Raw genomic sequence first — 18321 nt, 5'->3', positions numbered from 1 at the left:
TGTGCCTTAGGTTAACCAACAATTAATATATATATATATGTATATATATATATATATATATATATATATATATATATATATATATGTATATATACAGCTTCTGAAGCCTTAAGCCTAGTTAACCTTTGAGTGCTAATAAAGTTTTTGGATGTAATATAGTTAAACAGATATAATTTTTCTGACTTACCTTTTCTGTTTACCATACATTGCACCTCTCACCTAACCTTAACTCAATGTCTCAAGAGTACTTGAAACATGTTGTTGGCTAATCCAATTTCTTATATAGTATACATACATATATATGTTTGTCTTAACCGAGGAAAGTTTATTCTGATGCAATAAAGCATTTTCTCTTTTGTGCTGTTTTACTCCTCCTGGGCAGTGGCTGAAATAGGTCCTTACAGATCAGCCAGTACTTGGTGTGGAAAGTCAGACAACAATGTACAACATATGTCATTTGATGTTGTTGTGATTAGGCACACACAGGCAGCTGTATGTGTAATGATTTTGTGCCATGACTCAGTACCATTTTATAACAGCCGGAAGCATCATGTGGGGTATTGTGACATTAGTTTGCAGTGCCAGTTTACATTATACAATAATGGCCTAATTTTTTTCCTAGGGTTGTGTTCTGTGGTATTAAATGTAGTTTCAGACTTTGTGATGCTGCAACTTTATGTCCATTCTTGTGATGTGCAACACCCAAAGTGCGGATTGTTTTGATTATGCCCCTTTCAGTGGTATGTCTTATACCCCATTGTCACATTTCAAGCAGACTCTGTAATTGGTAATGGGGTCATGAAATGTCAGTGCATGACTGACAATCTTTTTTCAACAACATGTGCTAATGTAGACTGCATGTCTACCGGTAGTCCGGAGTTACTGCAGATTCATCTGTTTTTCTGAAACTTTGCCAACTATCTTTTAGGTTAATTGGAATTCTTTGTACAGTGTGCAGTGCAAGTATCATTGTCTCTATATTTATTCTCAAGCAGTACCTGCACCACAATGACAGGTGAGTAGTCATACATAGAGTCTGTACACAACACGTTTGTCTTTTTTTTTTTTTTTTTTGTACATGGGAGGCAACATACTGCATACCATATCAGTTATACATACATCTGACTTGTACAGCTTGTGTATCTGTATATCCTATGGTAGACAGGACTGGCCATAGTCCAGCTACTATTTTACCATCACTGCATTACATGGGTGTGAGCATAATTGTATGTACAAATAAAATATACCCTTGTGTCCACTGACTAGATCTGCATACAGTCACTGGCACTGACATGGCATGCATGTGTCATACATAGACATGCCCAGTTTTGATGGTATATGATACGTATCTCAGTAGGTGTTGTAATTATGTAATATTGATGTCAGGCTGTTGTAATACAGCTGCTGTGCAGTGGCTGTAGTATGAGCTACAAACACCTCATGCGTCTGTGCTGGTATTACTACATGCAGCCTTTACCACATTGGGCTTGTGGGCATTTACATGCAGCAAACACCATACTACCTACCAACATGTGCTGCACCAGTGTGCTTATCTGCCTTCCTTTCTTTACATGTGGATCCATCTTTCTCTGTTGTCCAAAATATTCCCTTATACACAGCATCTGTCTGAGAAACAGCTGTTTGTACAAATTATAGAGCGACAGAAAGAGAGAGCGATAGAGAGAGAGAGAGAGAGAGAGAGAGAGAGAGAGAGATGCCTCTCAATCTCTTATTAAAGAAATCTGGACAGATGCTAAAATAATGGGGGGACAAAGGGCCAAAAATAGGGACAGATTTGAAATATTGCTCTTGTAAACTTAGAAAGTTACTAGAATAAAATATTTTTGTTAGCATGCATTTTTTGAAGAATATGAAGTCTGAAACTCAAACGTATGTCATTATTTCACGACTCTATTCCTCAGTGATTCGCCAGAAAACCACAAATATTATGAACAGACCTAAAGTATGAGGCAACAATCTGGACAGCTGAGAGGTATTTAACAGACAGAGAGAAAAGCACTGCACAGCTCACAGCAGTTTTAGTGCAGCAACATGACATATTCCAGTAGCACCATCCCCTATGTGCACTGTCTTGACCAAGACAGTGAAGAACAGACATGCCATAAAACTGTTACACATGGTTATGCCTAGACTAGCTTTTCTTTAGTGCCTCAGCAAAACTCTTCAAGTTGTATGTGACTTTCCCGCTTCTGTAGCAGCTGTGCAATGTTGATATACCTATGTTTTTACATTCCATATTTATGCATTAATGACTTAGACATTCTACACATGTATGCCATCCAGGAAAGGGTGATAGTGCTGTATGTAACACTAAGGAAGGAGGCTGGCTATTCATTCAAAGTTCCCACCATTAATGCCCCATCTAGTAATGTCCTCTTGAAAATATGTGGGGACCCCCCCAGTCATTCATTCTAGTAGTCCATTTCATGGTTCCATAATGCTCTGTGCTGTAAAGTGGTTTTAGTGATCCTCCCATCTACTGTCTATGCTCTTACCTTCCTACTCTGTCATTCGTGCTGAGAAAAACCCATTCACACCTCCCTGCCATAATTGTTTGCACCAGAATTATGTCCCTTGTGTCTTCTATGGTTTCAGGTGAGGGCAGCTCTGGCACCTCTAGCCTTTGGTCATTTTCCTGTCACTTCATCCCATGGATCTTAATGACACCTTTCCTGGGAATTCCTTATTGTGCTTGACACCTTTTACCTTATATGGCCTCCAGAACTGCACATAGTAATTAATGTGGCCTGATCAAGGCCCTGTTGAGTAGAATAATTACCTCTTGCTTCTCGAGTCTATCCCCTGTGGACATATCCTAGCTTTCAGTTTCCTGCTGTCACTGCCTTCTTAGTCTGCTCCCAGCTGTACACTCCAGGTGTGATTAGTACCCCAGATATTTACACAGCTGATACTTCACACCAGGGCTGTTGTGCTCTGAGTGCAGTACTTTGAATTTGTTTGCACTGAGCTTCAACTGCCATCTTTCTGCCAGCTTATTCAACCTTTCCAAATCCTTTGGTATATGTTCATAGGTGTTTTACTAGACTAACGACCACAAGGGCTTTTTTAAGCTTAGCTATGCTTCACAAGTCTCTGACAAGTTCTGGAACTCTTGATATGTGTAAGCAAGGGCTGGGAGGTGAAACATTTACAAGCAGGGGCTGGGAGATGAAACATTTACAAGCAGGGGCTGGGAGATGAAACATTTACAAGCAGGGGCCTGGGAGATGAACCATTTACAAGCAGGGGCCTGGGAGATGAAACATTTACAAGCAGGGGCCTGGGAGATGAACCATTTACAGGCTGCCTGTGTCTAAAAGAGACATAGATGCCAAACCAGGGATGAATTTCCTGTTCCCCATCCAGTTGTCCAACTTCTACTTGAACTGGGTTAGGGAGAAACTCTGCTTCACATGGATGGGGAGCCTGTTCCAGAGAAGGGGTGGTCTCTGGGATACCTACCTGTTTTTCAAACAGGTGCTATTTATATTACAGGCAAGGTTTAAGTCTTTGGAATAGCTAATTCTTATGCTGTTTGTGTGGGGGTTGACAATGCCTTGTATGCCAGGCACAGATCTCCCCTCAATAGCCTGTAGGAGACACAATGCAGGGATAGGGCCTTGTGGCGGTTTGCATAGGACATGTTACTTACACTCTGTATTCTTTTAGTGAGGAACTTCTGTGGACGTTCCAATTGTTGGATATGCCTGGTTAGGTACATACAAATGGGGGAATTGCACTCAGTGATAGGTATGATGAATGCCAAATACAGTGGAACAATGACTTCCTTGGACCTAGATGCCATACCTTTGTTTATAATTTGTACAACATAGAATGATTTCCTCACTACTGTAGACACATGATGGTCAAAGGTTAGATTAATGTCTACGTGTGTCCCCAAGTACCTGACTACTGGGTCACCTGTTAAGGGTGTGTTGTCAAGTATAATAGTTACTGGGACTGATGATTTCCCAAAGGATGCTAGTATGCATTTCTTGGCACTTAGCATTAGTGCATGGCTCTGGCACCAGTTATTGGTCTGTGTCACCCCTACCTGGAGAATGTTTATATCAGTGGGTGATTCAATGACTGCTCCTAATTTGCAATCATCTGCAAATTTAGTCAGCCAGAGGCCATTGACATTAGCCTTGAATTCAGAGAAGTAAATGCCAAAAAGGAGTGTCCAAGGACTGATCCTGAGGGACTTTGCCTGTGACTAGCCTCTTTGTAGAGGTGGACTCTCCAATTATAACTTCCTGAGTTCTGTCTGTGAGACAGATGACTATCCACAGGGTAACATAAGGGTTTGTACTTAACCTCTTATGTTTGTCAACCTCTTATGTGTGTCACCAATGCCTAAGTGGAGGGTTGTGTGAAATGCCTTGGCCAGGTCAAAGTAGGCAGTGTGAACCATTTTGCCCTGATCCATTGTTTTGGTGGCCTTCTCAAAGAAGTCCACCAGGTTGAGTAAGCATGACCCGACCTTGATGAAACCAAATTGGGTTGGGACCAGTGTCTGGAGGTTTCCTATGTCATTATTGATCATTTCCATGATAATTCTTTCCATGGCTTTGCATATGAGACTAGTGAGACTTAAGGGTCTGTAGTTTCCAGGGTCTGAAGATGGCCAACTTCTGTGTAGAGAGATGACTGTTGCTGTTCTCCATTCATGAGTCATGAAGCCGTTTGGTGGCTACAGTTAAATAGCAATTCCAGAGACACTAATAGGATGTATTTCATGCTATTTAGAAGGCATCCTGGAATATTGTCTGGGCCCATTGATGCAGTGTTCTTGGCCTTAGAGAGAGCATTAAGGTTCTGTTCCCTAGTGATAGCAGGGGAATGATATTTAATGATATTTCCTGAGGTAAGGCTTATGGGCAGAAATGGTAACGTTGGAGATAAATTTGTCTGCCAGCAGGTTTGCTATATCTTCTTGCTCAGTATAAGAGGCTCCATTTACAATGAGCTCTGCATACAATTGTGTATTGTCTTTAACATTGCAAACATAGCTAAAGAATGCCTTGTGGTTGTCCCTGGGAGGCCAAATTTACCTCACATTTGGCTTTGGTAGACTTTATTTGTTCTCTGAGATATTTGATTTGTTTGATGAGAGTGTTTTTATCCTGCTAAGTGTTGCACCACCTAATTTTTGTATGAATGTCTTCCTTCTGTTATACAGCCTATTGATTTTTGATTTCACCAGGGTGGCTTGTTTTTTGAATTAGTTCTGTACTTCTTCCTGGTGGGTACAACTGCCTCTTTGCAGCTATTAGCATGCTTGTATAGGGTTTCTGTGAACATTTCTCTGTAGGCAACAGTGTTCTCAGGGTTTATGAGGGCTTGAAACTTTGCTAGGTTATCACTTAATAGTAGGAAGTTAGCCTTAGAGTAGTTCCTTAATATTCTAGGGTTAGCTGAGGTTCCAGGATTTATTTTTACTTCAAAAGAGACCATTTTATAGTCTGACCTTACCAGAGAAGACAGTATACTGGGGTGTGTGCAGCACTCTCCCATATCAGTGAGGACCAGTTCCAGATGGTTGCACTCCTTGTTGGTGTACTGACAATCTGGTCCAGAGAGTTTGTGTTTACAAAATCCAGGAATCTCTGTGCCTGTATGTTTCGTGTCATATATGATGGCCATTTAATATTGGGGTAATTAAAATCACTCATGAATATGGTATTGGGTTGGGTAGTAAGTTTTTCCAATAAGTTTAAATACATGGTATGGATTTCCTAGGTCAAAGACGGGGATGTATAGCTTGCAAGGAAGTGGTATTGGATTTTGCCTATGGTGATTTGTATGTGGAAAAGCTCAAGTGCATTATCCTGTCTGACCAGCTTTGAGGTATATTTATTTTTAATGCAAATTGAGAAACCTCCACCTGTCTGGGTAGTAGCCGGTTTAAATGTGTGGAAGGCATTATAACCTTGTACTGTTGCTGTGCTCATAGCGGCTTTAAACTAATAAGTAGAGCCTGATGATGTCATGTCTCAGTGTCTGCGCAGACATCAGCATTCTCTAGAGTAAAGAGAGCTTCTAGGGCATAAAGTTTCTTGTTTAGACTCCTAGCATTGAGCAGTAATACCTTTAGATTTTGTTGGTTTTGATTTGCTATGTCAAAACTATCAGTTTGGCATTGCCTTAAAAAGATACTATGGGGAAGACAATGTTTTAGCTAATATTGGAAAGCCTAGAGAGGAGAGGTGCAAACCATCCCTGGCAGAGCAGCATAGTCTGTTGACCATCTCCTTCCATGGTGCCAAATATTGCGCCCCCTTAGAATGACTCCATAAAGTAAGTCAGTTATTAAAGGCAGTCATCTTCTGTTGGTATTGTGGCATCATCTTTGGAGAAGGTAAAATGCTGTTCAATGCTAGGCTCATATCAGGCTGGGGCACATATTCCAAGAGCTTCATGATGTCTCTCTTCATATAGTCTAGGGAGGTACATCTCAGGTCATTTACACCCACATGGACTATGACTGAGTCATACTGGTAATTGTGGCCCAATGGCCTGAGTGCATACGTAATGCAGCGGATCCTGGCCCCTTGATAAGCAACTGACAGTGACTTTCTCCTTACTCAGCCTGGTAAGAGGGACATCAGTGTGTCTCACAATGGAGTTTTCATTGACTAGACTGTTGGATTCCATAGTGACTTGCCTTATGGGCTTAGAAGTAGAGGATCCATGAGATATGTCTTTATGTGTTGATGTGGGTGCTGTTTTGAAAGAGTGCATTTTGGGTTGCTGAGGGTGTTTATTTTGTGTACTTCATCTAGGAGGTCTTTGGAGTTTAGGACGTGCCTCAGCATATGTTGTTCTATGTGTCTACTTTGATTTGTGCATGATGGGTGCAACTTGTGTACTACTGACAACCTCATTGATATTCGGAGTGCTTTATGTGAGAGCTTTGCCTCCAGTGACTGTGCAAATACATTTCTCACTTACCATATCAGTTTGTTTGAGAATTGACTGGTTGTCTGTAAACATGATGCAATCTCTACATTGCCCCAGAATACATAGTGGGAATGTTCATATCCAGAGCAACAAACCCTTTTTTATTGATTAGACAGTTGGAGTGAGAATATAAAGTAATGTCAGGAGTATCTGGTTTGCAAATCTTGAGGCAGTGCTTGTCACTGCAAACTAGTTGTTCTGTGTGCAACTAGGTATTAGTGAAATTGTAATGATGCTTTTACAGGAAAAACTTCAACTCAAGATATCTGTGACTATACAGGGCACTGTCAAACACTTGAGGGGAAACTAATACATAGATACTGATGATTTATGGATAAAGTAGGCAGATATTCTGAAGCTAGAAGCATTTCTGAAAAGAAAGAATTAGCTTGTCAAGAATGATGAAAAGAGGGGAGCCACCTGAATGTCTACTGCATGACTTCTTCTAGTGATGGTCTCACCACAGCTTCTCTTTACCGAGATATAATAGTCCTTTTCTTCTTCTCTCACTAGAAGCAAAATAGTAGCACCAATCCCAAGATGAAAAGCAGACCACAGCATGTTTGGTGATCCACAGTCTTGTCCGAGATGATTTAAGGGTCTGTAGGCTTGTTGTAGCCTTTTCCTGGTAGATACCTTAAATAGCAACCAAACCAATCAGGAAGGTAAAGCACAGGCACTCACTTCCCAACCAGAAAGAGTCAGGAATCTATGCACCCTGCTCCATCTCTCATAAGGAACAAAATGTAAGCACAAATTCCAAACTGGCACTTATGAAGCAGTTATTAGGCTTTCTGGTGTTCAGCAGTCCCCAAGAAATAATATCCCTATGCGCCTTCTCTCATCAGGAGAAAAACAGAAGCATTAATCCTAAGATGACTACTGAGAGGCAGAATGCAGGCTGTCTAGTAATTGGTGGTCTTTGAGTAGATGTTGCAGATTTTAAAGATAAGATAGAAAATGGGTTACTATCCTAAGAGCTGCAGTGTGCACTATGGATGTAGATATGAAAGAGGGTGTGATGATGTGAGACAGTGACATCTGTGCCACAGAGAATAGGGCAGTGCATGTATAACATACGCCAGCATAGCTAGCTGGAGTTTTGTAAAGAATTGTATGTTATTTGAATATCAAACTGATTTGTACAGATGCTTATGTTAAAATGTATTTGTAAAGCTGCTTGTCTTAAAAATTTATCAACAGTGAGTCCTGCTAGACAGAAAAGAAATATACATGTATGTCAGGCTGTATTGTAACTGCTGAAATGTATATATTTTAATAGAGGATACTGGAGAGAAAGGAGTTAAGCTCAGACCAGCTAACCTTAAGAAAAATAGCCTAAAATTAAATTACTTGTTTTAGGCTATAAAGATTCTATGTCACAGGTCTGAATGCAGCCAGAGATGCAATGTCTATGAAAACCCTTTCTGCAGGAAGGGTGGACATTTTGGAATTGTTTTATAGCTTCCAAATCCTGTGTTAAGCCATTAGCTAAAGTTTTATCTGTGTGTATTGTGACACATTTGAGCCAAATCCTGGCTCAGTATCTAGTGAGGGGGTAGTGTGGGAACCGCAGACTAAGGTGACCAGTTGTGATGTCATCCTGTAGCCAGCACTGAAATTGTATTAGATACTAATGAGAGATGTGATAGTAGCACTCAGTACTTTGTTATTGGACCTGACACAAAACACTCATCCACTTTCATCTTGCCTTGCTTTAGTAAGTAACTTAACTGGGGAACAGTAATTCTTCAGTCAGTTAGGAAAATATAGTGAGTGTTAGAAAAATATGTATTAGTGTATGTATTAGTAATATGCTTAGTGCATTTAAGGTTTGAAAAGGGTTAACACATTTATTCTATTTCACACTGCATAAATCTGTACAAACTGCAGAAGCTTTCCAATCTTGTATTGTCATGAAAAATATGCGCAGTTATAATCTTTGCTTATGCTCTGGAAATTTACAGGGAAGTAGATAATTTCTGCTTGTGTCAGGAAAATAATAAATAGATGTATCACTTGTATTAATGTTATAAGAGTTAGACAAGGAGTTTCATTTATGCTGTGAGAAAATACACAGCTGCAGAAGCTATTGATAATAAGAACAAAGACTGCTTGAAAATATATGAACTGCAATCAGCGTTTACTTGTGTCTAAGCTAGAAAAGTACCTTGAAATGTAACACATGTATTAGAACTACACAATAGAAGCTTGTAACGGGCTAAAGCCCCCAAGGTCAGGTTGTTTTTCTCAAATGTTTTTCATAAATCCAGTCATGTCAGCAGAAAATCTGAGTAACATCTGCTGTAGAACAATACAGAAAGTTGTGTTTAATTATGTCAACTATAGAAAGCAACATTTTGTAGAACAGTATAAGAAGAGCATACTTCCTGTTAGTAGTTAGGCAAAATCCTGTATGTGCATGTTTTTGTCTCCTTGCTGCAAGTAATAAAAGGTGCCATACCTGAACCTAATGTGAATTGGTCTTTGAAGTTTTTTTCCTTTGACAGATTGGTCTTTCGGACCGGAAATCCTCACTTCGCCTCGGATCAGATGGGTCAGGTGGCTTGATACCATACGGGGAAGAAACCACATCAGTTTTTCTTATTTGAAAAGCCCTCCTACTGAATTGTCATACAAAAGAGGCCAGCCACTTTCTGTTCTGCGACTGAAGGACGGGTTTTCATGAACCAGGTGATCAATCACGAAGGCTCAGGTAATGTGAATCTACTTTTTTCTGTTTTAGATCAGGGACTAGATTTGTATTGTTTTTGTCAGGACTGTATTTTACAAACCAGGGACAGAAAAGATTACTGTCTTGTCATAGATCAGGAGAAACAGGATAGGTAGGCAGTCATTCTGAAGAGACTATAACAAAATCCGTGGTACCACGTTAAAAAATAAGAGAAGTTGCGTAACGATTAAAAGGGTAGAACAAAATGGGTAATCATTGCACAAAAAGACCCCAAAATCTGCCGTTAACCGAAGATGCAAAATACATGCAGTCGCAGCACGCTGATAATATTAAATACTGTTCAAAATGGGTTAATAAGTATGAATTCAATGGAAAATTAGAAAAATCCTCTCTTATCAAACTTGTCAAACAGCTCAAGACTGATTCCAAAGGTCAGGTAAAAAAGCAATGCCAATTAGGAATTCCTCAGGCACACAGGTGGATTGAGGAGGTAAACCGTAGGGAACAAAAGAATAATAATTCAAAAGCGATGTTTTTAGATAAGGAGGACAATAACTTAGTAATAGCGTTGGCCCCTTTGCCTCTCTTACCAGAATATGAAGCAAGTGAACAGGTTAGTCCACCCCCATTATGCCCTGCTGTCACTGAAAATAGAGACATTACAAAAGCAAAATCCTTTATTAGAGATCCTATCGGGACCAGGTCTCGAACACGGGCAGGTAACTCGAAAGGAGACATTAATGGTTAATAAATGGTTAATAATTCACGGTCTATGGGTGAAGAAGAAATATGTCCACTTATAGAAGTACCTAATCCTCAGGTAGGACAGGAAGGCCAGGACCCAACTATTCTAGTGTATAGACCCTGGAATCCGGAAGATATCCAAAAAGCCACTGAGGGAATCGCCCATCCAAAAGTTAATTTTAGAAAGTTCTCAGAAGATTTAGAAGGAATGAGGTTAAGTTATAATTTAAACAGAGAAGAGGTAGAAAAAGTAGTTAGACAAATTGTGGGACCAGATTGGCACATGATTAGTGGCAACTGGAATACCCGTGACGCTGCACACAGACCCCTCCCACATAGCAGCGCAGAGCTAGACAACAGAGTAAAAGGTCTTACAGACCACATCTCTGAGAAATAGAAGCCTAGGGCAGACTGGACTTGCATTAATCAATGCATCCAACAAGAAGGTGAAACTGTTGACAGATATTATGCCAAACTATTAGAATGTTTTAATAACCACTGTGGAATGCAGGTTCCTGAAGATCAGACACAAGATTCCCCATATGAACAGCAGTTAAAGAATGCATTTTTGAAATTCAGTATTGCACCCATAAGCAGTTTTATTACAAAACACATGGTAGATCATCGTACAAGCAGGTTACAGTCATTACTTGAATATGCTAGGCATGCCGAAAGGCATTTTAATAGCAAAAAGAAAAAGAAAGCCCAAGTATTTTCTGTAGAAGATGGAGCAGAGGTTTATGTAGTACAGTCCGGGAAAAAGGGCAAGAAAAATACCCAGGGTAACAAACAATCTGATCAGCGATCAGAAGACTTTGAAGGGCGAAAGAAAAGGGGAGAATGCTTTAAATGTGGTAAAAAGGGACACTTGGCAAGGGATTGCAAGAAAAACAAGAAGGCAACCATGGAAGATAAGGAGGGTAAGGACTGACTATATCGTAGTCAGGAATCACTAGAAGGGGATAGTGAAGAAAGGACAAATGAGAATGTGATAGAAGGAGTAGAGGAGGTGACAGAAGAAATAGAGGAAGTGCAGGAAGTTACGAATAGTGAAGAAAATGAAATATTGGATTTAGCTTTATTGAGCTTAGAGCTCTATTTAGCAGACACAAAACCAGAAGTTACCCTCTTGGTAGAAGGGAGGGAGGTTACATTTTTGTGTGACTCAGGGGCATCATGAACCCTGATACATCCCCCCAAACTGCCAGAAAATTCCTGATTATATACTAGTAAAAGCAGCTAATGGACAGCTGTACCAGGAGCCTCTCTCCCGTGGCATCGCAATAACTGATCCTGTTTCAGGATTGACCCAGAAAAGCAAAGTTGTTGTTTCTGCAAAATGCCCAGTAAACCTCTTGGGCAGAGACCTTATGCAGCTATTTGGTATAGCAGTAGTTCCGACCATGCAGGGTATGGAAGCACAGTGACAAACTGATACGTTTGCAGTGCAATCGGAGGGTGAAGTGTTTTATTGGTACAGTCAAGACTTGGTTACAACTGGTCCAGGGATCGTGACCGAAGAATAAATGAATATAGCCATCAGTAAGTTCCCCTCACTTGACATTGACAAAACAGCACCTGTTGCACTGTACTCTGTATTACTGTAACACACCAGGACCTGATAAAGAATATGAGCAAGAATTGTTTAAAAATCGTGCAAACAGATTGATATCACGTAATCTGTACTGGGACATGGAAGGGAACAGTGTAGCCAGCTGTTCATTGCCCCAGGAGTTCTTTGCACTCTATAAATCTAATCGATTACTACATGTTAGCTTAACTAAGGACAAAAACATAGAATGGGCAGACCTAGGAGAAAAAGTCATGAGATGGGAGAAACAGACAGAGTTAGAACTGTCAGAACAGGGAATACAAATACAGAAGTTGAATTGGATAACTCAGACCCACCCAGCCGTACACTTGCAGTCTAGCAAGGACAGCTGATTAGCACTCCTATTAAAGGAGGAAGAGAATGCCTTACAGAATATACCAGAGACTCTCTGGTCAACAGGAAAGTCAGATGTAGGACTTATTCGTACAGCGGGACCAGTAACTATCACGCTAAAGTCAGCATTCAGACCACAGAAAAGACAGTCTCCCTTTAGAAAAGATGCAGAGGTAGGAATCAAACATATTATAGCAGCTTTACTTAAGGAAGGGGTACTGGTGGAATCTCCTGATTCACCATGTAACTTACCCTTATTTCTTGTTAAGAAAGCAAATGGAGAATGGCGTATGGTCCAAGATTTACAAGCTGTAAATGACACAGTAATTCCAAGGGCACCTACAGTGCCAGATCCACACCCTGTTGAATGATTTAAAACCTCAACAGAAATATTTTTCTGTGGTAGACATCAGCAGTGCGTTCTTTTCGATACCGATACACCCTGATAGCCAGTACGCCTTTTCTACTGTACATGTTTTTGCGCAACAGTGGAAAAACTGAGGAATGATAACATCTACTGGCAAGCCTATTAGTCATGCACAGTTTATTCTAGATCTCTTAGAATTTATTCAGTTACCTCAGAAAGTAGCTATTTGTAAATGCACAGCTCATACCAAGCAGCAGGATAGGATTTCAAAAGGTAATGCAAGAGCTGATACAGCTGCAAAGCAGGCAGCTTCAGAAGTATTTCTTTTGAATGAGGAACTACAACCATCTGAGATTTTAGACTTAGAAATGTTAAAGACAATGCAGACACTCACTATGCAAGTTGAGAAACAAAGATAGGTAAAACGAGGAGCATTTCTCGAAAAGGGGCTGTACATCTCTAAAGAAGGGAAACCGATATTACCATCTAATTTGTTTAGATATGCAGCCTTGTTGAGCCATAGGCAATGCCATGTCTCAACAGGGGGGATGGTACAGCTGGTGAACCGAGTGTTCACAACATATGGATTTACAAACTACTCTAAAAAATGTTGTTTGGTGTGCCACATTTGTAACAAACATCATGCACAAGGGGCGTTAAAGCCCAAGCAAGGGAGTTTCCCTACATCAAGGTATCCGTTTCATGCTATCTGTATGGATTTCATAGAATTGAACAAATGTGAAAATAAGAAGTATTGTCTTGTCATTGTAGATATGTTTTCCAGATGGGTGGAAGCCTTTCCGACCAAAAATCCAGACGCGGTTACAGTAGCGAAAATCCTTGTTAAAGAAATCATCCCTAGATTCGGCATTCCAGAAAGGATCTACAGTGACAACGATACACACTTTCTAAACCAAACCATACAACAGTTAAGTAAACATTTTGGTATTTCTTTAAAGAATCATTGTGCATACCATCCGCAATCTGCAGGGCTAGATGAGAGGCATAATGGGATTTTAAAGAATAAACTAAGGAAATTAATAGCAGAAACAGAAAAGCATTGGGTGTACTGTCTGCCCCTGGCACTGTTGAGCATGAGAACTGTTCCAAATGCAAAAGGATTGACTCCTTTTGAAAAACTATTTGGAAGAGCTTATTATACACCTCAGTGGAAACCTCTCATGCCCGCAGACCAGGAAGCCGACTGTACACTAGCAGAGTACATGAGAAATTTGTTGAATTCTAAACATCTGTTGCAGTCAAATTCTGTTTCAGGTAAAGAACAAACCGAGACATCGGAAGTGGCAGTGGCCCCTGGGGAGTGGATCTGGGTGAAAACACTCAAAAAGAGAAACTGGACGACACCAAAGTGGGAAGGTCCATATCAGATGCTCCTGCCAACATCTACTGCAGTCAAAACCGCAGAGTGGGCTTCGTGGATCCACCTAATGCACTGCAAGCTAGTTAAGAACTTTGAACTGGACAAAAATCTTGTCACATGTCAAGAGCAAAAATGATAGAATCTAGAAAAATCCAAATAAAACTACTCGGAAGAGTCAGAGAAAACAGGAATGCAGAACAACCGTTTCCTCAGAAGTATTACATAACCATCCTGTTAACTGTACTAGTGACAATAATCTTTTTGTTGTGGCCTTTCCTTTTCCCAGCCACACAAACTGAACTGAATAAATGTGAAGCGTTGCTCATAGACTGGCACCCAAACTTTAACACTTACCAGGCCATCAAATATGTGTATGCTGAGACTTTCAATGTTTCGAATTGCTGGATTTGCACAGCTTTGCCAACAGCATACGGGGGGGTTTTAATGACTTCAGTCCCCCTAGGAGTCAACAAGACCTGAGAAAACTTGATTTATGATACATCAACTGTTACATCACAAGATAAAATAGCATTGCACTTGTCTGTTCCACAAAAAGGGACTGTTTTTATAAAAATGATACTGTTCAGGTGGGGTGGAGCAATTGCAATGTGACTGTTCCTTATAGATGCTACACTAAAGCTAATAACGCAGGTTCTTATTGTAATACAAACTATGATTCATTTTTTGAATTGATGCACAAAACAATTGATGAAGTAAAACATGATTCTATTCTTTATAAACAACTGTCTATAATTGATAGAAAAATGTTTCATGCAGGACAAGTGTATATTCATAGTAAAGTTACTACTAAAGTAGAGGATTGTTATTTTGTATGTGGTAGGAAAGCATACAAGTGGTTACCTGAGAATTGGTCCGGCAGTTGTTTTTTGGGCTACCTGGTTCCGGCCATACGACACACGGCAGTCTTACCTCGAGGAAAAATTCGGAATGTCCGAGAGGTCATCAAGAAACCCGTCAAGAAACCTGTAAATCCAGCGGGGCAAATCGATGTGCGCTGGAAAAACCATCATTCTATAAGCGATAAACTGACACACATGGACTTGAGTGACAGTGTTATATCATGGGCAGGTATATTACCAGCATATGGAGCAGTGAAATCGATCTGGGAGCTGAGAAAACTGTCTAAACTTCTCGAAGTAATGAGCAATGCAACTTTTTCCACTCTAGAATTGGTGACTGATGAACTGAATGCCATGAGAACTGTAGTGCTTCAAAACCGCATGGCTCTCGACTTCACCCTAGCGGTAAGAGGTGGTACTTGTGCTTTAATCCAGGAGTGCTGTTCGTATATTCCTGACCATAAACACAAGATAGACAATCACCTTGAGGTAATTCAGCAAGTGTTGGACATGACCAAACAAGGACCAAAACCACTGATGGACTTTTTCCAGAAATGGTTTGGGGGTGGGGTACTATCCTAATGAACATCCTGATTGCCATTTGTGTAGGAATGATCCTACTGGGAGTATGTGTTTGCTGTGGCATCCCCTGCATGAAAAGATGGATCAAAGACCTTATAGACATGTCAGTTTCAGAAATCTTATATCAAGGTGCTGAGTTTGAAGAACTGTTAAAAAAATTGAAAATGCTTTCATAAGTTTAAACTGAATGACTCTCTTAACATGGACTTGAGTGACAGGGGAAGAAAAACTGTTTATGCTTATTTTGAAAGTAGAATAAAAGTATTAAAAGGTGGGAAATGTTAGAAAAATATGTATTAGTAATATGCTTAGTGCATTTAAGGTTTGAAAAGGGTTAACACATTTATTCTATTTCACACTGCATAAATCTGTACAAACTGCAGAAGCTTTCCAATCTTGTATTGTCATGAAATATGTGCAGTTATAATCTTTGCTTATGCTCTGGAAATTTACAGGGAAGCAGATAATTTCTGCTTGTGTCAGGAAAATAATAAATAGATGTATCGCTTATATTAATGTTATGAGATTTAGACAAGGAGTTCCACTTATGCTGTGAGAAAATACACAGCTGCAGAAGCTATTGATAATAAGAACAAAGACTGCTTGAAAATATATGAACTGCAATCAGCGTTTACTTGTGTCTAAGCTAAAAAAGTACCTTGAAATGTAACACATGTATTAGAACTACACAATAGAGGCTTGTAGCGGGCTAAAGCACCCAAGGTCAGGTTGTTTTTCTCAAATGTTTTTCATAAATCCAGTCATGTCAGCAGAAAATCTGAGTAACATCTGCTGTAGAACAATACAGAAAGTTGTGTTTTATTACATCAGCTATAGAAAGCAATGTTTTGTAGAACAGTATAAGAAGAGCATACTTCCTGTTAGTAGTTAGGCAAAATCCTGTATGTGCATGTTTTTGTCTCCTTGCTGCAAGTAATAAAAGGTGCCATACCTGAACCTAACGTGAAATGGACTTTGAAGTTTTTTCCTTTGACAGTGAGATTAGCTAAGTATTGTTTTTCTGTAAGTGTCTGAGCCTTTATATCTGATTTCACACAGAGGATGTTGGAGGACTTGATTTGTAACACTGGGCTGAGGACTCATCTCTGAGGTGGTTAGTGTGGAGTCTTATTTGCAGCCTGGAGAGAAAGTCCAGCCCCAGGACTGGAGTGTGCATTCCCTGTGTGCTTTTAAGGGAAATTGTACATGGTGTAGAGTGCAACATCTGAGAATACTGTGTGTGTCTATTTATTTCCCAGTGATGTTCACCACTAGTGCCAGTGGTGAAGATTGAGGCTCCTTGATCATTGTCCCAGAAGAGGGACATTATAGAGGGGTAACTTAAGCTTTAGCTATCTCAGTGGAGAGCCACTAATTTTAAAAGATAAAGATAGACTGGAAAGGGTGGGCACTTTGTATTCTGGTTTTATGGAATGCAGTGTGATGGCCAAACAATTTAAATAGCTCAAGGGGAGTGATTTCACAAAATGATAATTTTGTGCTTACTAACAATAGCCAATGAAAGAGGAGAGGGAAGGAGATTTGTGGTCAAATTAATGTAAGGGGCAGGCACTTAGACAGACAGTTGAGTTGAAAAACACAGCAGCAGGGTGATTGGGTGGGGAAAACTTAATTTCTGTGTGATTCACAAGAGACAAAAGCTGTGGTCTCTTTCCTAATTTAAATATGCAATTAAAAGCAGAATACAAGTAAAATACAGTGCAAAGAAAATGAATCACAATATACAAAATAGAAGAAGGCAATAAAGCAACACAAAATAGAAGAAAGCAAAAACAAACTAACCATTCCATTACAGCAAGTTGTGGCAGAGTCTGGGTGAGCTTTTCTAGTAAAGGTATATTCTTCCATGCATGCCTCAGTGTTACATCTAGATTTGTGTCATCAGCAAAGAGACTGATCCTTTCTGATGTTCTCTCAGATATGTCCAAGACAGACTCACTGAAGAGTATTGGACCCAGGACAGACGCCTGCATTACCCCACTAGTTACTTTTCTAATTCCTGACATTATACCTTTCACTGGAATCTTCTGTGTCCTACCATTTAACCATGCAGCTATCTGGTTCCTCAGTGTTTATCCTACCCCATTGTGTCCAATTTTCCTATCAGCCCTCTGTGTGGGAATGAGTCACAGATCATGTTTGACTCCAGGGACACTATGTCTGCTGCTACAATCCTCTCAGATTCACCTGTAACCCAGTCACAAAACTGAGTCAGGTTTGTCTGACAGCTTCTTTTGTCTGTGAGCCCACACTGGTTTCAGTCAAACAGATTTTTGCCCTCTTCAAATGCTGTCAGCCTTCCCCTCATGATTCTCTCTTCACTTTTCCTGCCACTGCTGTTAAAATAAGAGGATTGTAGTTCCCCATATTTTTCTACTCCTCTCTTTTATAAGGATACCAAAACTGCTGTGTTGTTCCAGTTCTCAGATTCTTCTGCACTTGGCAGTGAACTTTTGAAGACGTCTTTTAGGATCTACAAACACTCAGGCCAGATTTCCAAGACATCTGGGAGGCAGCCTATCTAGTCTTTGTGCTTTATCCTCCCTAAGGATGATCAGTCCCCCCTGAATATCCTCCCTCTCTGTCCTAGTGTCTGATCAGAGTTCTCCCTAGTCTGTCCTGTCTCCTTCCCATTGTTTTACTTTGTAAACACTGAACACATTATTAATTCAGTACATCTTTCTTTCCAAGTCTTCTGCATTCTCTCTCATATTATTGCCAAGCCTAGCCAGTTCTCTTCCT

The sequence above is a fragment of the Protopterus annectens genome, chromosome 11.part0, assembly GCF_019279795.1.
Source record: "Protopterus annectens isolate FY-2018-M chromosome 11.part0, PAN1.0, whole genome shotgun sequence".
Classification (NCBI taxonomy): Eukaryota; Metazoa; Chordata; order Ceratodontiformes; family Protopteridae; genus Protopterus; species Protopterus annectens.
Note: the sequence above shows the minus strand (reverse complement) of the source record.